At 39.5% G+C, this 22,551-nt stretch overlaps 1 long non-coding RNA gene and 1 other non-coding gene across 3 annotated transcripts; both read right to left on the reverse strand.

Annotated features, from left to right (window-relative positions):
• Positions 1-370: 370 nt before the first annotated feature.
• Positions 371-20,555, reverse strand: LOC132344271 (uncharacterized). Of its 2 annotated transcripts, none has more exons than XR_009493474.1 (6): positions 20,204-20,555; positions 19,059-19,196; positions 13,074-13,115; positions 12,932-12,996; positions 6,240-6,344; positions 371-914 (listed from the first exon to the last, which is right to left on the reverse strand). It is a non-coding gene; the product is annotated as an uncharacterized lncRNA (long non-coding RNA). The 2 variants fall into 2 exon arrangements; XR_009493473.1 differs by having other exon boundaries at positions 10,067-12,996.
• On the reverse strand, positions 18,439-18,496 carry MIR507B (microRNA mir-507b). Its single transcript, NR_162413.1, has one exon. It is a non-coding gene; the product is annotated as a microRNA mir-507b (primary transcript).
• Positions 20,556-22,551: the final 1,996 nt, after the last annotated feature.

Consider the following 22,551-nt stretch of genomic DNA (forward strand, 5'->3'; position numbering starts at 1 on the left):
CTTAGAATAAAATAGTTAGAATAAAACGTAGAATAAAAAGTTCCTCGAGGTAGCCCAACCCTGAAGAGTGGGTGCCTGCACTCCAAAAGAGGCACGTGTGCTCACAGCTAAAGCCCGACCCCCAGACTACCACCATGCCCTGCATGTTGTACATTACTCTTCACAAAAAAGTGGCATTCAAATTGTAGACCACATGAATGACACCTTCCTATGAAAGGCACTGTACACTGAATGGCTTAGTGTGGTAGCCCAATCAAAATATGATCAATCTATTTAATATCCAGTGGGAAAAGTAAGCATCTAGTATGAAAACATGGGGAATTTTAGCACAGTGATAGAAACTGTAAAAAAGTTAAATGGAAAGGCTTTTATTTAAGTTTTCACAGGTTTCTGCCTTTACATGGCATTGAGATAATAATTATGAGCACATCAAAATTACCCTTTATCTCTGAAAGAAGTCTGTTGTTTTTCTGTATATGTAGTATTTTCTTTTACCTCTTTCTTATGGTCTTTGTTTCTATGCTAAAATTATCCATCTGCTCACACAAGATGTCTACTTGTTTTATTAAATATTTAAATACATCATAGCTATGGTAAAGTCCTGGTCTGATAGGTGGAATGGGGCTTCCCTATTGGCTCAGGCAGTAAAGAATTCACCTGCAATGTGGGATACCTGGGTTCGATTCCTGGGTTGGGAAAATCCCCTGGAGAAGGGAATGGCTCCAGTCTTCTTGCCTGGAGAATTCCATGGACAGAGGAGCCTGGTGGGTTAGTGTTCATGGGATCACAAAGAATCTGGATGATCTTGGAATCTGGTTTTATTCTTTTCTTTGTCTCTTGATAGGAGCTTTTTTTTGTCTTTCTTTAGAGTGTGCATTTTAAAACTTTCATGTGATGCTGAACATCATGTGTACCTACAACAGTGAAAAATGAGATTAATCTTTGCACTTGGAAATGAACATACCACTTCTGCTATTACGTTTTGCTTCTGTGATGGGGCAGGTGAGTCAGTCTTGTCAGTTATTAACTTGGGAATGGTGTCAATATCTAAGCAGTATTAACTTAATCGCTGTGGTAGTTAGCTTACATGCTACACCAGGTTTGAATTCTTCAAGCACTGTTTTGTGCTTAAGGTTATGTCAGGGTTCCAGAGGGTTTTTCTCAGTACTTTCTGCTTTAGTCCTTGATCTCAGACACCCATCACACCTAAACCACACAGTGATCTCTCTCCAGGCCCCTACCCCTTTCCCAGGGGTGCTCTTGTTTGCATCATGGATGCTTTCTAGGCCAGTACAATTCATTTACTTTTGCTTGCACTGGTAAACCAGTCCCTGTATCCCATTTCTCATGGGAGGGGATATCTGTCCTTAAAATCAAGCTACTTAGCAGATCTAAGACCTTAGATCCCCAAGGGGTTCAAGAAAAATTATGAGTCTGTTGTTTATCTGACTCTCTCATGTCACATCATTCACTGTTCTATATACCATGCAGAAGCAGAATTGGATGTATGCCTTCTAGTTGTTATTTCTTAGCTTCTCCTCCATTTATTTTGGAATAATTTTAGATTTATAAAAAAGTTGTATATAACTAGAGTATGGTGAGTTCTCATGCACCCATCACCCAGCTTCCCATAAGCTTCTCATCTTATATAACCATGGGACATTAGTAAAAACTCAGAGATTAACAGAAGCATAATAATATCAACAAAACTATACACATTGCTTGGCATTTTCCCCACTAACTTCTTTTAAAATATTATTTATTTATTTTAATTGGAGGTTAATTACTTTACAATATTTTACAATTTTGTACAATTAGTGGTTTTGCCATACATTGACATGCATCAGCCATGGGTGTACATGTGTCCCTCATCCTGAACCCCTCTCCCACCTCCCTCCCCATCCCATCCCTCAGGGTCATCCCAGTGCACTGGCCCTGAGCACCCTATCTCATGCATTGAACCTGGACTGGTGATCTATTTCACATATGTTAATGCACATGTTTCAATGCTATTCTCTTAGATCACCCCACCCTCGCCTTCTCCTACAGAGTCCAAAAGTCTGTTCTTTACATCTGTTTCTCTTTTGCTGTCTCACATATAAGGTCATCATTACCATCTTTCTAAATCCCGTATATATGTGTTAATATACTCTATTGGTGGTTTTCTTCATGACTTACTTCACTCTGTATAATAGACTCCAGTTTCATCCACCTCATTAGAAATGATTCAGATGCATTCTTTTTTAATAGCTGAGTAATATTCCATTGTGTATATGTACCACAACTTTCTTATCTATTCCTCTGAAGATGGACATATAGGTTGCCTCCATGCCCTAGCTATTATAAACAGTGCTGTGATGAACATTGGGGTACACACGTCTCTTTCATTTCTGGTTTCCTCAGTGTGTATACCCAGTAGTGGGATTGCTGTGTCGTATGGCAGTTCTATTTCCAGTTTTTTAAGGAATCTCCACACTGTTCTCCATAGTGGCTGTACTACTTTGCATTCCCACCGACAGTGTAGGAGGGTTCCCTTTTCTCCACACCTTCTCCAGCATTTATTGTTTGTAGACTTATTGATAGCAGCCATTCTGACTGGCATGAGATGGTACCTCACTGTGGTTTTGATTTGCATTTCTTTGATAATGAATAACTTCCTTTTCTATTCCTCTGACAAGTAAAATTTCCCAGTCCTTTTTTTTGTTTGTTTTTCATGCCATGTATAGTGTTTAGTAGTACTGGTCAAGCATTTTCTACAGAGTCCCTCAAGCTGAGTTCTTCTGATGTTTTCTTTTGAATATACTGGGGTTCTGAGTTTGAGGGAATACCACAGAGATGAAGTACTCTTCACATTGCATCTTATCAGGAGGTGTATCCACATAATTTAATTACTGGTAGTATTAACTTTAAATTCTTGTTTAAGATAGTATCTGTGTTCCAGATTTCCATAATGTAAAGTCACTACTTTCACCTTGCCTACACTATTCATTCTGGAAGTGAGTCACTAAGCCTACCCAACATAGTGCAGAGGCATTAAAGTACACCTCTTGGAGAAGGAAGTATCTACATATATTATTTAGAATTCTGTACCTTCTCCCACATGTATTCACTTCTTAAATAATTTCATTATATCACTATGGATTCATGAGTATTTTATTATTTGGGTTTTAATCAAGTGCTATTGTTATCAGGCTCCTTGGAAAAGACCCTAATGCTGAGAAAGATTGAAGGCAGGAGGAGAAGGGGACGACAGAGGATGAGATGGTTGGATAGCATCACCGATTAGATGGACATGAGTTTGAGTAAGCTCTGGGAGCTGGAGATGGACAGGGAAGCCTGGTGTGCTGCAGTCCATGGAGTCACAAAGAGTTGGACCCGACTGAATGACTGAACTGATTGCTATTTGCCAATCAAAGTATTCAGCTTTGGGAATTAGAAGTTCTTTCAGGTTGAATCATTTATCATGCCCCATGCTTTTTGGGGAACACTTCTTTAATTACTGATACTCCAAGCTGCTCAAGATTTGTCTTATATTTCATTTCAGTTCAGTTCAATCATTCAGTCATGTCCGACTGTCTGTGACTCCATGGCCTAGCATGCCAGGCCTCCCTGTCTATCACCAACTCCCAGAGTTTACTAAAATCATGTCCATTGAATCAGTGATGCCATCAAACTATCTCATCCTCTGTCATCCCCTTCTCCTCTTGCCTTCAATCTTACCCCAAATCAGGGTCTTTTCAAATGACTCAGCTCTGTGCATCAGGTGGCCAAAGTACTGGAGTTTCAGCTTCAACATCAGTCCTTCCAATGAATATTCAAGACTTATTTCCTTTTGGATTGACTGGTTGGAACTCCTTGCAATCCAGGGGACTCTCAAGAGTCTTCTCCAACACCATACTTCAAAGGCATCAATTCTTCAGCACTCAGCTTTTCTTATACTCCAACACTCACATCCATACATGACTACTAGAAAAACCATAGCCTTGACTAGATGGACCTTTGTTGGCAAAGTAACATCTCTGCATTTTAATATGCTGTCTAGATAGGTCATAACTTTTCTCCCAAGGAGTAAATGTATTTTAATTTTTCAGCTGCAGTCACTATCTGCAGTGATTTTGGAGCCCCCAAAACATAGTCTGCCATGTTTCCACTGTTTCTCCATCTATTTGCCATGAAGTGATGGGACCGGAGGCCATGATATTTGTTTTCTGAATGTTGAGCTTTAAGCCAACTTTTTCTCTCTCCTCTTTCAGTTTCATCAAGAGGCTCTTTAGTTCTTCACTTTCTGCCATAAGGGTGGTGTCACCTGCATATCTGAGGTTATTGATATTTCTCCCGGCAATCTTGATTCCAGCTTGTGCTTCATCCAGTCCAGTGTTTCTCATGATGTACTCTGCATATAAGTTTAATAAGCAGGGAGACAATATACAACCTTGACGTATTCCTTTCCCTATTTGGAAAGAGTCTGTTGTTCCATGTCCAGTTCTAACTGTTGCTTCCTGACCTGCATACAGATTTCTCAAGAGGCAGGTCAGGTGGTCTGGTATTCCCATCACTTAAAGAATTTCCCATAGTTTACTGTGATCCACACAGGCAAAGGCTTTGGCATAGTCAATAAAGCAGAAATATACCATTTTATGGATTCCCTTCTTTTTTCAATGATCCAATAGATATTGGCAATTTGATCTCTGGTTCCTCTGCCCTTTCTAAATCCAGCTTGAACATCTGGAAGTTCACGTTTCACATACTGTTGAAGCCGGGCTTGGAGAATTTTGAGCATTACTTTACTAGCGAGTAAGATGAGTACAAGTCTGCAGTAGTTTGAGCATTCTTTGACATGGCCTTTCTTAGGGAATGGAATGAAAACTGACCTTTTCCAGTCCTATGGCCACTGGTGAGTTTTCCAAATTTGCTGGCATGTTGAGTGCAGCACTTTCACAGCATTATCCTTTAGGATTTGAAATAGCTCAACCGGGATTCCATCACCTCCACTAGCTTTGCTCATAGCAATGCTTCCCAAGGCCCAACTGACTTCGCGCTCCAGGATGCCTGGCTGTAGGTGAGTGAGCATTATCGTGGTTATCTGGGTTGTGAAGATCTCTTTTGTATATTTGTTCTGTGTATTCTTGCCATGTCTTCTTAATATCTTCTGCTTTTGTTAGATCCATACCATTTCTATCTTTATTGTGCCCAAGTTTGCATGAAATGTTCCCTTGGTATCTATAATTTTCTTGAAGAGATCTCTAGTTTTTCCATTCTATTCTTTTCCTCTATTTTTTGCTCTGATCACTGAGGAAGGCTTTCTTATCTCTCCCTGCTATTCTTTGGAACTCTGCATTCAAACGGGCATATCTTTCCTTTTCTCCTTTGCCTTTAGCTTCTCTTCTTTTCACAACTATTTGTAAGGCCTCCTCAGAAAACCATTTTGCCTTTTTGTATTTCTTATGCTTGGGGATGGTCTTGATCCCTACCTCCTGTGCAATGTCATGAACTTCTGTCCATAGTTCCTAAGGCACTCTATCAGATTTACTATGGTATTCAGTTCAGTTCAGTTGCTCAGTCACATCTGACTCTTTGTGATCCCATGAATCACAGCATGCCAGGCCTCCCTGTCCATCACCAACTCCCAGAGTTTACTCAAACTCATGTCCATCAAGTCGGTGATGCCATCCAACCATCTCACCCTGTGTCATCCCTTTCTCCTCCTGCCCCCAATCCCTCCCAGCATCAGGGTCTTTTCCAATGAGTCAACTCTTCGCATGAGGTGGCCAAACTATTGGAGTTTCAGCTTCAACATCAGTGCTTCCAATGAACACCCAGAAATGATCTCCTTTAGGATGGACTTGTTGGATCTCCTTGCAGTCCAAGGGACTCTCAAGAGTCTTCTCCAACACCACAGTTCAAAAGCATCAATTCTTCTGTGCTCAGCTTTCTTCACAGTCCAACTCTCACATCCATACATGACCACTGTAAAAACCATAGCCTTGACTAGATGGACCTTTGTTAGCAAAGTAATGTCTCTGCTTTTTAATATGCTATCTAGTTTGGTCATAATTTTCCTTCTAAGGACTAAGCATCTTTTAATTTCATGGCTGCAATGTGGTATTAGATCTGGGCAAAAATTTCACAAACATAATTGCTAATTCAACCCTTAAAATGGTTTGAACAAGCTTATATCAGAGGTGACACCAGTTCTTAATCCCATTCCCCAACAGAAGAATATAAAATTTACAACATACCTTTCAGGCACTATTCCAGCCCTGTGATCATGTCCAAAAGTGTGTGGCTCTTCGGTCACTCATTCTCTTTCTCTTTTATGTAGCATTTTTATTAAGAAATAACAACTGTAGAAAAAAATAGGGCAAAAGTCAATGTATTATTTATTCACATTTAAGAACGCTGCAATATTTATCCAGATTTAAGTGATCCTGTTGCCACTTCATCCCTTCATATGCAGTATTTTTATAATTAACATTAAAATTGTAAGGAGATAAACTGAAAAGATGTGGGCACCATATTTTCCTTTCTCTCAACCAATCAAAGTCACTTCAGTTCAGTTCAGTCACTCAGTCACGTCCAACTCATTGTGACACAATGAACCGCAACACACCTGGCCTCCCTGTCCATCACCAACTGCTGGAGTCCCCCCAAACCCATGTCCATCCAGTCAGTGATGCCATCCAACCATCTCATTCTCTGTTGTCCCCTTCTCCTCCTGCCCTCAATCTTTCCCAGAATCAGGGTCTTTTCAAATGAGTCAGCTCTTCACATCAGGTGGCCAAAGTATTGGAGTTTCAGCTTCAACATCAGTCCTTCCAATGACCACCCAGGACTGATCTCCTTTAGGATGGACTGGTTGGATCTCCTTGCAGTCCAAGGGACTCTCAAGAGTCTTCTCCAACACCACAGTTCAAAAGCATCAATTCTTTGGTGCTCAGCTTTCTTTATACTCCAAATCTCACATCCATACATGACCACTGGAAAAACCATAGCCTCGACTACATGGACCTTTGTTAGCCAAGTAATGTCTCTGCTTTTTAATATGCTGTCTAGGTTGGTCAAAACTTTCCTTCCAAGGAGTAAGCATTTTTTAATTTCATGGCTGCAGTCATCATCTGCAGTGATTTTGGAGCCCAGAAAAATAAAGTCAGCCATTGTTTCCACTGTTTCCCCCTCTATTTCCCATGAAGTGATGGGACCAGATGCCATGATCTTCGTTTTCTGAATGTTGAGCTTTAAGCCAACTTTTTCACTCTCCACTTTCACTTTCATCAAGAGGCTTTTGAGTTCCTCTTCACTTTCTGCCATAAGGGTGGTGTCATCTGCATATCTGAGGTTATTGATATTTCTCTTGGCAATCTTGATTCCAGCTTGTGCTTCCTCCAGCACAGCGTTTCTCATGATGTACTCTGCATATAAGTTAAATAAGCAGGGTGACAATATACAGCCTTGATGTACTCCTTTTCCTATTTGGAACCAGTCTGTTGTTCCATGTCCAGTTCTAACTGTTGCTTCCTGACCTGCATACAGGTTTCTCAAGAGGCAGGTGAGGTGGTCTGGTATTCCCATCTCTTTCAGAATTTTCCACAGTTTATTGTAATCCACATAGTCAAAGGCTTTGGCATAGTCAATAAAGCAGGAATAGACCTTTTTCTGGAACTCTCTTGCTTTCTCTATGATCCAGTGGATGTTGGCAATTTGATCTCTGGTTCCTCCGCTTTTTCTAAAACCAGCTTAAACATTTGGAAGTTCACGGTTCATGTATTCCTGAAGCCTGGCTTGGAGAAATTTAAGCATTACTTTACTAGTGTGTGAGATGAGTGCAATTGTGCGATACATTGACCATTCTTTGGCATTGCTTTTCTTTGGGATTGGAATGAAAACTGACCTTTTCCAATCCTGTGTCCACTGCTGAGTTTTCCAAATTTGCTGGCATATTGAGTGCAACACTTTCACAGCATCATCTTTCAGGATGTGAAATAGCTCAACTGGAATTCCATCAACTCCACTCGCTTTGTACATAGTGATACTTCCTAAGACCCACTTGACTTCACATTCCAGGATGTCTGGCTCTAGGTGAGTGATCACACCATTGTGATTATCTGGGTTGTGAAGATCTTTTTTGTACAATTTTTCTGTGTATTCTTGTCACCTCTTCTTAATACCTTCTGCTTCTGTTAGGTCCCTATTGCCAAATTCAAGTCACTTATTATGTTCTAATAATCAATGCTTAAAATTGATTATATTCAAATAAAATTTTATAGTAGTCTAAAGTTTTTTCTTAGTTTTATTGTATGTTGTGCCCAGTGATTTTATTTTTTTTATATAATTGAAGTATAGTTGATTTGCCTGTGTATAACAGTGATTCAGAATTTTTACAATTACACTTGATTAAATGTTATTATAAGATAATGGCTATAATGACCTGTGCTATACCATATATTCTTGTTGCTTAACTATTTTATACATAGTTTTAATTTAGATTTCTCTAATAATTGGTGATGTTGAGCATCTTTTCATGTGCCTATTAGCCATCTGTATGTCTTATTTGGACAAAAAAAATTGTCTATTCATGTCTTGTGCTCATTTCCTGACTGGGTTGATTTTTTGATACTGAGTTGTATGTCAGTTGCATCATTTGTAAACATTTTCTCCGATTCTGTAGGTTGTTTTTTTTGCTGTGTGGACGGTACCGTCTTAATCTCTAAATATATGGTGAAATCAGAGGGGAGTTTCTAACCACTGGGAAGGTTCTAGGCTCTGAGAAGAAAGGCTAATAAATGAGTTAGAGAGTAAAGAGATTTGGTGTTTAAAGTTTTTTTGTGTAAGGACAGAATTTTAGCAATTCTATAAGAGACCTGAATACTATGAATAAATAGATCTACTGAGGGTCTTCCCTGGCAGTCCAGTGGTTAAGACTCTGTGCTTCCACTGCAGGGGGCATGGGTTCCAAGATCCCATAAACCACCTGGAGTGGCTAGAGGGAAAAAAAAAAAGATCTTCAAGAATAAGGCAGGTTCCTTATGTAGTCCTATTGTTTATACATTGAGGATAGACACCGTCTGTACATTATGTGTAACTACCAGAACCATAACTACAAAGTGAGTTTGGGGAAAGCACTAACCATTTATTTGTATTCTCAGCCCAGCTGTGATTAACCTGCTTTCTGGAGAAAGTGCTGCCCCAAGACTATGAATAATTAGAACCTAAGAGAGAGAATATGAAGTCCTCAACTCAGAATTTACCATAGCTTTACAGCACTGAGCACAAGTCTTCTTCACCCAGATTCACCAAGGAGAGAGGATCTTCCCCAAATTCTATGACAGAGAGCCTAATTCTGGACTAGCTGAGAGACTAAATTCTAGTAAAGTAGTGAGCTTTGCATGAGGTAAGTGACTGGAGCCTCTCAGGTCCTGAGATCTGGTCAACATGAACAGTACTGGACTACTTACTGCCATCTTCACCAAGGGAGAAGCAACTGTGCTGTATATATTTTGCTTTTCAATTTGTATGCCTCCTCTTCTCTGACATGACTGCAAGTTCCATGAAGGCAGGGCCAGTTCTGCAGCCATGCATCACCTCATATCAAAAATCTGCATAGTACAGGCATTCTACAAATCCCTTAAATTTTTTAAGGGATAAAATTGCTACAATGATGGTCCAGTCTTCCTAATAACAGGTGGACACTTATCAGGAAACTTACTTGTAACACTTAAAAAGCAATTATTTTGGATATGTGAAAAAGACTAGTATCTGATCTCTATCTCCTCCTACGTGCTATTGTGTATACCAAAATATATGTCAACAAAATACATGCAAATGCCAAAATATATGTAAACAAAACTTTGGTGTGTATTTAGTGCCTCATGCAAAGAGGAATAGACATCCAGAAAGCCCCCTAAAAAGTTAACTGAAAAATGTTTCTCCAAAAAAAAAAAAGAAAAATAAAGACATTGTAAATAAGCCAACAACAACAAAAACACTATACTCCAAACTTAAGGCACTTTAATTCAGTTTTAATTAGGGATAAATAGATTCAATGGATTAGATCTGATAGACAGAGTACCTGAAGACTATAGACGGAAGTTCATGACATTGTTCAGAGGTTCGGACTTCCCCGGTGGCTCAGATGGTAAAGCGTCTGCCTACAGTGCAGGAGACCTGGGTTCAATCCCTGGGTCGGGAAGATCTCCTGGAGAAGGAAATGGCAACCCACTCCAGTACTCTTGCCTGGAAAATCCTATGGACAGAGGAGCCTGGTGGGTCATAAAGAGTCAGACACGACTGAGTGACTTCACTTTCACTTTCATTCTTCACTTTCATGACACTGTGCAGGAGGCAGTGATCAAGACCATCCCCAAGAAAAAGAAATGCAAAAAGGCAAAGTGGTTGTCTGAGGAGGCATTACAGGTAGCTGTGAAAAGAAGAGAGGTGAAAGGCAAAGGAGAAAAGGAAAGATATACCCATCTGAATGCAGAGTTCCAAAGAATAGCAAGGAGAGAAAGAAAGCCTTCCTCAGTAATCAGTGCAAAGAAATAGAGGAAAACAATAGAAAGAGATAAGTGATGACTTCAAGAAAATTAGAGATACCAAGGGAACATTTCATGCAAAGATGTACACAGTAAAGGACAGAAATGGTAGGGACCAACTACCAGAGCTTGCTCAAACTCATGTCTATCGATCAGTGATGCCATCCAACCATCTCATCCTCTGTCTTTCCCTTATTATCCTGCCTTCAATCTTTCCTGGCATCAGGGTCTTTTCTAATGAGTCAGTTCTTCATATCAGGTGGCCAAAGTATTGGAGCTACAACTTCAGCATCAGTCCTTCTAATGAATGTTCAGGACTGATTTCCTTTAGGATGGACTGGTTGAATCTCCTTGCTGTCCAAGGGGCTCTCAAGAGTCTTCTCCATCACCACAGTTCAAAAGCATCAATTATGCAGCACTCAGGAAAAACCATAGCTTTGACTAGATGGACCTTTGTTGGTAAACTAATGCCTTTGCTTTTTAATATGCTGTCTAGGTTGGTAATAGCTTTTCTTCCAAGGAGCAAGTGTCTTTTAATTTCATGGCTGCAGTTACCATCTGCAGTGATTTTGGAGCCCCCCAAAATAAAGTCTGTCACTGTTTCCCCATCTATTTGCCATGAAGTGATGGGACCAGATGCCATGATCTTAGTTTCTTAATGTTGAGAGTTAAGTGAGCTTTTTCACGCTCCTCTTTCCCTTTCATCAAGAGGCTCTTTAGTTCCTCTTCACTTTTTGCCATAAGGGTGGTGTCATCTGCACATCTTCACTTTCTGTAGCCTGCCGGGCTCTTCTATCCATGGGGTTCTCCAGACAAGAATACTGGAGTGGGTTGCATTCCCTTCTCCAGGGGATCTTCCCAACCCAGGAATTGAACCCAGGTCTCCTGAATTGCAGGCAGATGATTTACCAACTGAGCTATGAGGGAAGCCCAATGTATATACTACAGATATGATGAAACTGTTTTTGGAAAGCTAGATAGAATTCTCTGCTTCCATGCATATACTACTGGGCTGGATTATTCTGCATTCAGTTTAATAAGGCTAAATTATTTTGAAGTAGCCATGAAACAGTAGCCATGTACTCATTTTAAGTTGATATGGGGAAATAATGAACATTCTTTGTCTCAGATGTTCCTGTGTACCATTCTCATCACCCTACTAAACATCTACGACTCCCAAAAGACTGGAAAGCACAAAGCTCAGTCTCAGAGCTTAGTCATGGTGAAGGAAATGATAGCTTACAGTGAACAATGTCAGATTTGTAATTTCTGAAAAAGAAGATTTAGCTTCAGGATCAGGGACAAGGCTTGATCACTCAGAGCTTTTGTGTGGCGGAAGTTTTATTATAGTGAAAAGGGACAGAGAAAGCTTCTGACATAGACATCAGAAGGGGATGGAGAGTGCCCACTCACTAGTCTCAGCAAGGGAGCTTTAAACTTTTTCACTTGGTTATTCAGTTCAGTTCAGTCGCTTAGTCGCATCTGACTCTTTGTGACCCCAGGACTGCAGCATGCCAGGCTTCCCTGTCCATCACCAACTCCTGGAGTTTACTCAGACTCATGTCCATTGAGTCCATGATGCCATCCAACCATCTGTCATCCCCTTCTCCTCCTGCCTTCAATCTTTCCCAGATCAGGGTCTTTTCCAGTGAGTCAGTTCTTCACATCAGGTGACCAAAGTATTGGAGTTTCAGCTTCAGCATCAGTCTTTCCAATGAATATTCAGGACTGATTTCCTTTAGGATGGACTGGTTGGATCTCCTTGCAGTCCAAGGGACTCTCAAGAGTTTTCTCCAAAACCACAGTTCAAGAGCATCAATTGATTATTAGCATCACAGTTCAAAAGCATCAGTTGGTTATTAAAATAAATCAAAAGAATGTTTCAAGGTTGTAAAGGTCTTACTAGACCCACTCTCACAATTTACATTTTAAGATAATAGGATTAGAACTAACAATAGAAAGATCTTACCAGTTCCACTCCCATAATATATAAGATGGCAGGATTAGTCAGAAGGTTCTTAAGGAGAAACCTGTCCTCAGGATACATTGCTGTTATATAATCATCATACAGAGTTTAAGGAAAAACATACCCTTGAGCAATATGAGTTGTTTTGTTCTGTAATTATTAGCCCTGGGCTTAAAAAAAAAAACTGTTTTATGTGACTAAATCGAAGGAGTGTAGAAAAAACAGTTTGTCCTTTCTCCTCCTTGAGAGCCTCAGACCCTTTTCTCTTCCTCAGGGACCCCAGACTTCTAATCAACCTACCTAAGAATTAACTCTCAGAAACATGTTTCAGAAAATAAACAATTCTAAATATCTTGATCCTTTCTTTGAATTTCTTGAAATTCAAAAAATTTGAAAAGTAACCGAAGTTAGATTCCACAGAAATATTTATACATACCAATTTCTCTTTTGTCCACTTCTCTCTTCCTTGAAGTATTTGGGCCCTTGACATGTCTCTCCAAACTTCTCAAGGGAAAAGAATAACAACTCAGAACTCTCCTTCAACTGTCAGCCATAAGTAAAATTTCTCCTCTACATACCTTATGCCTCAGGAGCTTCAAAGAAGTCTTCTTTGTAGGAACCTATCAAACAGCAAAAAATTTTAAGACCCCATACCCCACAAAACCACACATAGACACATCCAATCACACAATAATTTAAAACAAACGATGAAATCTCACAAGAAAAACACAAAGAACTAACCACAAGCCAAACTCATAAGTCAATAACAACAACAAAAAACTCCAGCAACACACAGTTCAAAGTCCAGACAAATATTGCTGCTGTTGCTGTTTACTCTCTAAGCTGTGACCAACTCTTGCAATCCCATGAACTGGAACCTGCCAGGCTTTTCTGTCCATGGGGTTTCCTAGGCAAGAATATGGGAATGGGCTGCCATGTCCCTTTCCAAAGGATCTTCCTGACCCAGCGAATAAGCCTGTGTCTCCTGTATTGGCAGGCAGATTCTTTACAACTGAGTCACCTGGGAAGTATTCCAAACAAATGGCATAGACACATATCATTATGCAAATTAAAGTTCAACAGAAAACAGTGAAATACAAAAAAAAAAAGAACAGAAAAGGAAATACAAAAAAACCATTCAATGCAGACCAACAAATACTAATCAGAATAACAATAAGAAAGAGCATACAAAGTCTAAAAATAAATTAAAATTCATAAAATCTAAAAGGAGCAAAAGTCAAAGAAAGCAAAATCCTACACATGAAACAAATCCAGCTTTCTAGTTCACCCCAAAGATATTGGAAAGTAACATACTGGGATTTAACAGCCTCTCTAATAATGTGAGCCAATTCTTTATAATAAGTCAATCTCTCTCTCTCATGGGTGGCAGATATCAGTGCGCATATCTGTGTGTATGTATGTGTGTGTTACGGATATAGTGACAACATTGAAGAGAAATAAAAATATTCAAAGGAATTTTGAAGTATCTAAGCCTTGAGGAGAGAGGCAGCATCACTCCATGAGAGGGTTAAAAGACTTTGGAGGTCTGTAGGGAAGGGCGCGAAGGTGTTCAAGCTACCAAAAACAAAAAAATAAAAAACCTTAAATATTGTGGGAGAAACACATAGGTGTAAACTTTTCAGGAATATTGAAGGTAGGAAGTATATTTGGGTTGTACATTGAGGGAAAAAACTAAGAAATATGGGAGAAGAAGGATCATGTTTGTACCCCAAATGTTGTTCCATGTGTGGTCAGTTCTTTTGTGGATAAAGAACTAAAATACAGGAAGAACCCACATGGGATACTTTTCCCAGAGCTTTTCAAATTCCCAGTCAGGTCTTTGAAGAGGTGACCCATCCCAGTGGAGCTCTGTAATTAAATATCCACCCACCATTACTAAGGCCACCTCAAATGTTGTTCATATTACACATTGCTACACTCAGAGAGATGCCTTTCAAAATTCAATATAAGTGAATAACGCCTTCCTAAGTAGGGCACTGAGCAAAACACAGGTGAAGGTGGCAGCCCTGTCCTTTATAGCAAAGTGATACAAAACCCTGAAGAACATTTAGGTGAAGTTTTTCCTAGGGCCTTCCTTCCCTAGGTTATAGAAGGCTCTGTAAAGGATCCCAGGAGTTGAACCTGCACTAGCTCAGTGGTTTCAAGGTGCCAGAAATGACCAACTTCCCCCGTCAGGGTCAGCACTGATGGATTTGCTGTGTATTGCTCCACTCTAAGAAATGCCAATCATATTTCTATCCACATGGATGGCACTTCCTGAAGTGCAGCACTGCACGCAGCATAGTGAAACGTGGTGACCCTGCCCAAGCTACAAAACCTTCCCTCACTATGGTACTTTGTCAACATTACAACATTCTCAGCCAGTGAGGAGTTGACAGAATAGACCCAAAAGACCTGGGAAACAATCACTGTGCTCCTCCCTTTTCCCCTTCCTTGAGTGTTTCTCTCCTCACTTGCTGTGCATTTAATGTGACAGAATCTACACCTGAGAGAAAATAAGCCGCCTTCCTTTCCTTTGCCCTCTTTCTCTTAGATATAGAATACTTGCCTACATTATGTTTTTAAAACTTATTCATGTTTTTTTGGTTTTGAAGGAGTTTTTGTTTGTTTTGGTCAGGCCACAGGCCATGTGGGGTCTTAGCTACGCACCCAGAGACTGAACACACACCCTCTGCGTTGGAAGCATGGAGTATTAACCACTGTGCCACCAGGGAAGTCCTGAGTCCTGCTTATTTTTAATGTAATGTGGCTGGATCATGCAAAAGTACTTTGTATTTCCCATGTATTAGTTGTGCAGTTAAAAGAATCACATGACCTACTCATCTTATTTGAATACTGCAGACTACATAAATCTCAGTTGGAACAGTGTTGGATAGAATTTTCTTCTTCACACCTTGAGTCTTCCTTATATCACCATGTGGGCTTCGGCTTGGCACCCACTGGTCATGGATGGAGGACTGCAGTAGCAACACTACAAACATGAAAGTCAGAAAAATCAATGTGCAGACAGGGATCAAACCTGTGTCTTCTGCATTGACAGGCAGATTCTTTATCACAGAGCCACCTGGGAAGCCTTCCAAACTACTGACATAGGCACAAATCAATATGTAAATTAAAGTACAACAGAAAACACAGCAAAATACAAAAAAAAAAAAAAAAAGAAAATACAAAATTCCAATCAACTCACACAAAAATTACCAATCAAAATAATAATAAGAAAGAGTATACAAAGTCAAATAATAATTAAAATTCATAAAATCTAAAAGGAGCAAAAGTCAAACAAAGCAAAACCCTACACATGAAACAAATTGATAGGAAAAGTATAACAAAAACCAAACAGGAAGCAAACCCACAACTCCAAACTCTAAAAACCTCATAACAAAATTCTCATACACCATATCCCATGCACACAAATATATATGAACATATACACCAAAACATATGCAAACACATATTTGACTCTTCCCATCACCATATAAATACAAAAAAGTCTTAGAATAAATGTCAAAATCACTGTCACCAATAAGTATAGACTAGGGTAATGAGACCCAGTGCTCAGAAAACCCTTCTAAGTGAAGAAAAGATGGGAATAGACACTATGATTAGTAAACATATGTGGTATATCATAATACTATTGAGAAAGAAAGTAATTTCCTTCCATTTCTTTACAACCTACACATCCCCCAACTCCTTGGGATAAGGAGGGACATGAGGATGTTTGGAGATGGGTTGCAAATCACCTAAGCACCATTTACCAACACTTGATTGTGATTTAATTCAATTTGCCTGGAGGAAGGCATCAGGCTAAACCACATTTCCCAATACATCAATGTACAGTAAGTTTCATTTCTCTGTTGTGTGTCTGTGTGTGTGATGACAGCTGTGGTTTATGAATAGATACCCTCAAAACATGGGGAAGTAAAAGTCAATGTAATTTTTTCTAATTTTTAAAACATCTTAGAGGGGAGTTAGGGTGACTAATCCAGATTGCCAAGGGTAAACTGAACTTCTCTCACTCTCTTTAGTCACTAAGTCATATCCGACTCTTGCAACCCCATGGAACTTCTATTCTAAATCAAAGATAAGGAAAAATATCTCTGGAATATAAGAGATCCCATAGGACATCTCTTAGTATTTCTGGACCTGTGATTAATGTGAATGAAAATACAACCACCAAATCCAGGACTACTAATGGCTAAGGCCCTTCAGGAAAGGTTTGGGTAAGCCCATCAAATAAAGAACCATGACCAGGTGAGGTATTCACTGAAGGCAGAGTGAAAACAGAATGGGTAGTGGAAGAAGGTCATTATAAATGATACCAAAACCATATAAAAGTTACAAAAATGTGCAATTATGACAATTGTCATATGTGCAAATATGACAAATGTCATATGACATTTTGTTGTATACATATTTGCATTTTATAGTAAATTTATTGTTTTATTCTATTGCCCCCTTATCCTGAAACATGAAATCATATAAAAAATTAAAACATATTAATTAAATATTATAAAATTTACATCATAGTATTTCATTTGTAAGATACTAAAGAGAAGAGTAAACATCACTCAAGAATTAACCTCCTCTTCTGGGAAAGGGGTTAATGCATTTTCAGTTCTATGTAGGATCATGTTGTATCACATTAGGGAGAATTATGACCTTGTTATTTTGTTCATTTTGAGGTTAATTGTGCTTTAAGGAGATACATAGGGATTCCAAATTGATAAGGGGTGAAATTTTGATGATTAATTTTAGGTGTCAATTTGACTGGGCAACAGTGTGTCCAGGTATTTGGTAAAACATACTCTGGGTGTTTCTGTAAGGGTATTACTGGATGAGATTTAAATTGGTAGATGGAGTAAAGCATACTGCTCTCCCTAATGGTGGGCCACATCAAATCAGTTGAAGGCCTGAAAAAGGCTCACTGTCACTGAGTAAGAGAGAACTTCTCCTGCCCAACTTCCACTGAGCCAAAACAATTTTTCCCTGACTTTAGACTTTAAATGAAACATTAACTCTTTCTGAGTCTCAACCCTGCCAACTTTCAGACAGGGACTACATCATTAGTTCCCCTAGGTCCCCAGCTTTCTAGTTCACCCTGAAGATGTTGGAAAGTAGCATATGGGGGCTTAACAGCCACTCTAATAATGTGAGCCAGTTTTTACAAGAAATAAATCTCTCTTTCTCATGGGTGGCAGGTATCAGTGTGCATATGTGAGTTACTGATATAATGATATCATCAAGGAGACATAAAAATATTCAAAGGAATTTTTTAATTTTTCCAATTGCTTTGGAAAAAACCTTGAATATTGTGGGAAAAACAAAAATAGGTGTAAACTTTTCAGGAGTATCACAAGTAGGAAGTATATTTGGGTTGTACATTGAGGGAAAAAATTAAGAAATATGGGAGAAGGATGTTTGTACCCCAAATATTGTTCCATGTGTGGTCAATTATTTTGTGGACAAAGAGCTAAAATACAGGAATAACCCACATGGGAGACTTTTCCCAGAGCTTTTCAAATTCCCAGTCAGGTCTTTGAAGAGGTGACCCATCCCAGTGGAGCTCTGTAATTAAATATCCACCCACCATCACTAAGGCCACCTCAAATGTTGTCCATATACACATTGGTACACTCAGAGAGGCACGACTCAAAAATCAATATAAGTGAATAACGCCTTCCTGAGTAGAACACGGAGCAAAACACAGGTGAACGTGGCAGCCCTGTCCTTTATAGCAAAGTGATACAAAACCCTGAAGAACATTTAGGTGAAGTTTTTCCTAGGGCCTTCCTTCTCTAGGTTATAGAAGGCTCTGTAAAGGATCCCAGGAGTTGAACCTGCACTAGCTCAGTGGTTTCAAGGTGCCAGAAATGACCAACTTCCCCCGTCAGGGTCAGCACTGATGGATTTGCTGTGTATTGCTCCACTCTAAGAAGTACCAATCATATTTTTATCCACATGGATGGCACTTCCTGAAGTGCAGCACTGCACGCAGCATAGTGAAACGTGGTGACCCTGCCCAAGCTACAAAACCTTCCCTCACTATGGTACTTTGTCAACATTACAACATTCTCAGCCAGTGAGGAATTGACAGAATAGAGCCAAAAGACCTGGAGAACAATCACTGTGCTCCTCCCTCTTCCCCTTCCTTGAGTGTTTCTCTCCTCACTTGCTGTGAATTTAGTGGGACAGAATCTACATCTGAGAGAGAATAAGCCTTCTTCCTTTCCCTTTCCCTCTTTCTCTTGGATATAGAATATTTGCCTACATTATTTTTCTTACGTTTTTAAACTTTTTAAAGTTTTCTGGTTTGGAAGGAGTTTTTGTTTGTTTTGGTCAGGCCACAGGCCATGTGGGATCTTAGTTACCCACCCAGAGACTGAACACATACCCTCTGCGTTGGAAGCATGGAGTATTAACCACTGTGCCACCAGCAAAGTCCTGAGTCCTGCTTATTTTTAATGTAATGTGGTTGGATCATGCAAAAGTACTTTGTATTTCCCATGTATTAGTTGTGCAATTAAAAGAATCACATGACTTACTCATTTTATTTGAATACTGCAGACTACATAAATCTCAGTTGGAACAGTGTTGGATAGAATTATCTTCTTCACACCTTAAGTCTTCCTTATATCACCATGTGGGCTTCTGCTTGGCACCCTCTGGTCGTGGATGGAGGACTATAGAGGCAACATTACAAATATGAAAGTCTGAAAATCAATGTGCAGATAGACCAATATGTGCAAATAAAGATGCAGATAATGAAACAAACCAAAAGATAATCCACACAAAACAGTGCAGTGCAAACAACAAGAAATTAAAATTACTATGGAATATTCTAAATAACACATTTAAATAACAGAATGGTTAAAAAAAGAATGCACAAAATACAACAAATTCAAATACACAAAACACAAGAAACAAACCAAAGTAAGCAAACACAAATAAAACAGCAACAAAAAATAATGCATGAACTAAATTTTAATGAACATACAATAAACAAAAACAAGAATTAATTCATAAATTAAAAAAAAAAAACCCAGCCATAGAGTATATCCTCACACACACAAGTACAAAACTCCCAAAACATATGCACTAAAAATGACTTTGCTGCTGCTGCTGCTGCTAAGTCACTTCAGTCGTGTCCGACTCTGTGCGACCCCATAGACGGCAGCCCACCAGGCTCCCCTGTCCCTGGGATTCTCCAGGCAAGAACACTGGAGTGGGTTGCCATTTCCTTCTCCAATGCATAAAAGTGAAAAGGGAAAATGAAGTCGTTCAGTCCTGTTTGACTCTTGGTGACCCCATGAACTGCAGTTTACCAGGCTCCTCCGTCCATAGGATTTTCCAGGCAAGAGTACTCCTCAGTAAACACAAAGCCTGAAAGCAAACTTCTCAATGGAGTCCCTATGCAACCTAGCACATATTAAGAATGGAGGCCATTCACTTCTAGGAAAATGCTGAGGATACAGGAAAATGAGGCGTGGACACTGATAAGTAATCAGATGTGGTTACGGGACACTGTTAACAGACAGAGCAGAACAATTTCCCTCCTTTTCACTACAGCTCAAATGTCCTCGTGCCTCTGGGTGAAGCTTTTGGATCTATGGGGATTTACAGACAGGCAATAAAATCCACAAATATTAGTTGCCAAGTCAACACCCTGATGTGACGTAAAAGAGCTTACCTAGGAGGTGATGTGGCATCAGGTTATCAGGATACATCCCATTCCTGGAGAGATGCACATAACACTTCCGCCTTGGTTCTCAGGTTGTGCTTCAGTCCTATAGTAGCCTCAAAGGGGTGGTGCTCACTCACTGTCTTCTGCCCTTTCCTGTGACAGCCGTAGGTTAAGAATGACACCTCAAAATGAGCAAAATAACTGGCATAAAAACAAGTATATACACCTAAGGAACAGAATCGAGAGACATGAAATAAAACCACATGTGTATGGTCAACTAATCTTTGATGAGGGCACCAAGAACACACAATGTGGAAAGAACAGTCACTTCAATAAATGGTATTGGAAAACTGATAGTCACATGCAAAAGAATGAAGTCAGACCCATATCATACACCATTCACAAAAATTAACTTGAAACGGATTAAAAATGTAAATGCAAGACCTGCAATGCTAAAATTCCTAGGGAAAAAAATAGGGAAAATCTTGATATTGGTCTCAGTCGTGATTATTTTGGTTGAAACACCAAAAGCACAGGCAACACAAGTTAAAGTAAACAAGTGGGTCTATATCAAACTAAAAAGTTTCTATACAGAAAAGGAAACAGAAAATTGAAAAGGCAACCTATGAAATGGAAGAAAACATTTGCCAACCTCATATCTGATTAGGGGTTAATATTCTATAAGGAACTCATATAATTCCATAGCAAATCTTCCAAATAATCCAATTTAATAACAAGCAAAGGACCTGAATAGACATTTTTCCAAAGAAGACATACAGGTGGCCAATAGGCACATGAAAAGATGCTTGATATCACTTATCCTCATGGAAAAACAAATCTAAATCACAATGAGATATCACCTCACCTATTAAAATGGTTATTATCAAAAGATAAGAAATATATTAGCAAGTATGTAGAGAAAAGGAAACCCTTGTACACTTTTGGTGAGAATGTAAATTGGCAGAGCCATTATGGAAAACAATATGGAGCTTCTTTTTAAAATTAAAAATAGAACTACCATATGATCCAGGAATTCCACTCCTGGGTATATATCCAAAGAAAATGAAAACACTAATTCAAAAAGATATCTGCATCCTCACATTCATTGTAGCACTATTCTCAATAGCTAAGATAGGGAAACAACCTATGTTATCCCTCTCTCGCTCTTGCTCCTATACACACACACACACACACACACACACACATGTCACACAACTTGCCTGCCAATTCAGGAGATGTAAGAGATCTGGATTCAATCCCTGGGTCAGGAAGATCCCCTGAAGGAGGGAATGGCAATCCACTCCAGTATTCTTGCGTGGAGAATTCCATGGACAGAGGAGCCTGACAGGCTAAGATCCATGGGGTCGCAAAGAGTCAAACACAACTGAGCGACTTATTCAGTCATAAAAAGGAGGAGATCTTGCCATATTTGAGAGCATGGATGAACCTGGAGGGCATTATGTAAAGTGAAATAAGACAGACCAAAAAAGACAAATATTATATGGTATCACATAATAATTAAAATGCAAACAGATCTAGTACATGAAAATTTCTGTGTGCCACCTTAACCCCCTGTTGATATGGTGACCAGACAACATACAAAGCAATATTTACAGGAAGAGAGAGCATGTAGACTGAAAAAAACAGGTAGATTCTGTCCCTGAAAGTGTAAAGGGCTTCTGAGTTCAGCAAAGGAAGATTTGAACGTAAGATAGCATTTGGGTGAAGGAGAGGAACAAGGCTTCTGTGAGGAAATATGAAAGCTGATCATAGAGTAGTGTATTTAGGTTCACTGGAGGTGTATTTAGGTTCTTTAGAAAGAAGGAACTCTTGAGATTATAGAGAGGGCCACATCCCCAGCAGAATTCTTTCCAATTTGGTCAGGCCTTTTTAGAACAATGGGCTACAAATCTCTGAAGAATATGTATGAGAAATTTTTCCTGGGGACCTTCATATTCTGGGTCTGCCTATTTTTTTTTTTTTTTTTGTGGCCACAGTTTACATCTTACAGGATCTTAGTTCCCTAACCAGGGATTGAACTGGGCCCACAGCAGTGAAAACACTGAGTCCTAACCACTGGACCACCAGGGAACTCCCAGTGTCTGGGGTATTTGGGATGTGCTTCTGAGGGTCCTGAGTAACAACAGCTCAGTATGAAAGGTGGTACCTTACTAAAGGGAAGGCAGCTCTATGGCTGAAGCTTCAGCCCCACTTCCAGAAATACCACATGTTCATGTGGTACACTGTACACCATCTCATTGCATATAATGTGGCAGCCCTGCTCAAGGACATCTCACGTAGCTTTCATTCCATCTCGCAGATCTTTATGCCTTTTAACAGACACCAGCATTTGT

Source organism: Bos taurus, chromosome X (genome assembly GCF_002263795.3).
Source record: "Bos taurus isolate L1 Dominette 01449 registration number 42190680 breed Hereford chromosome X, ARS-UCD2.0, whole genome shotgun sequence".
In the NCBI taxonomy this organism is placed as follows: Eukaryota; Metazoa; Chordata; class Mammalia; order Artiodactyla; family Bovidae; genus Bos; species Bos taurus.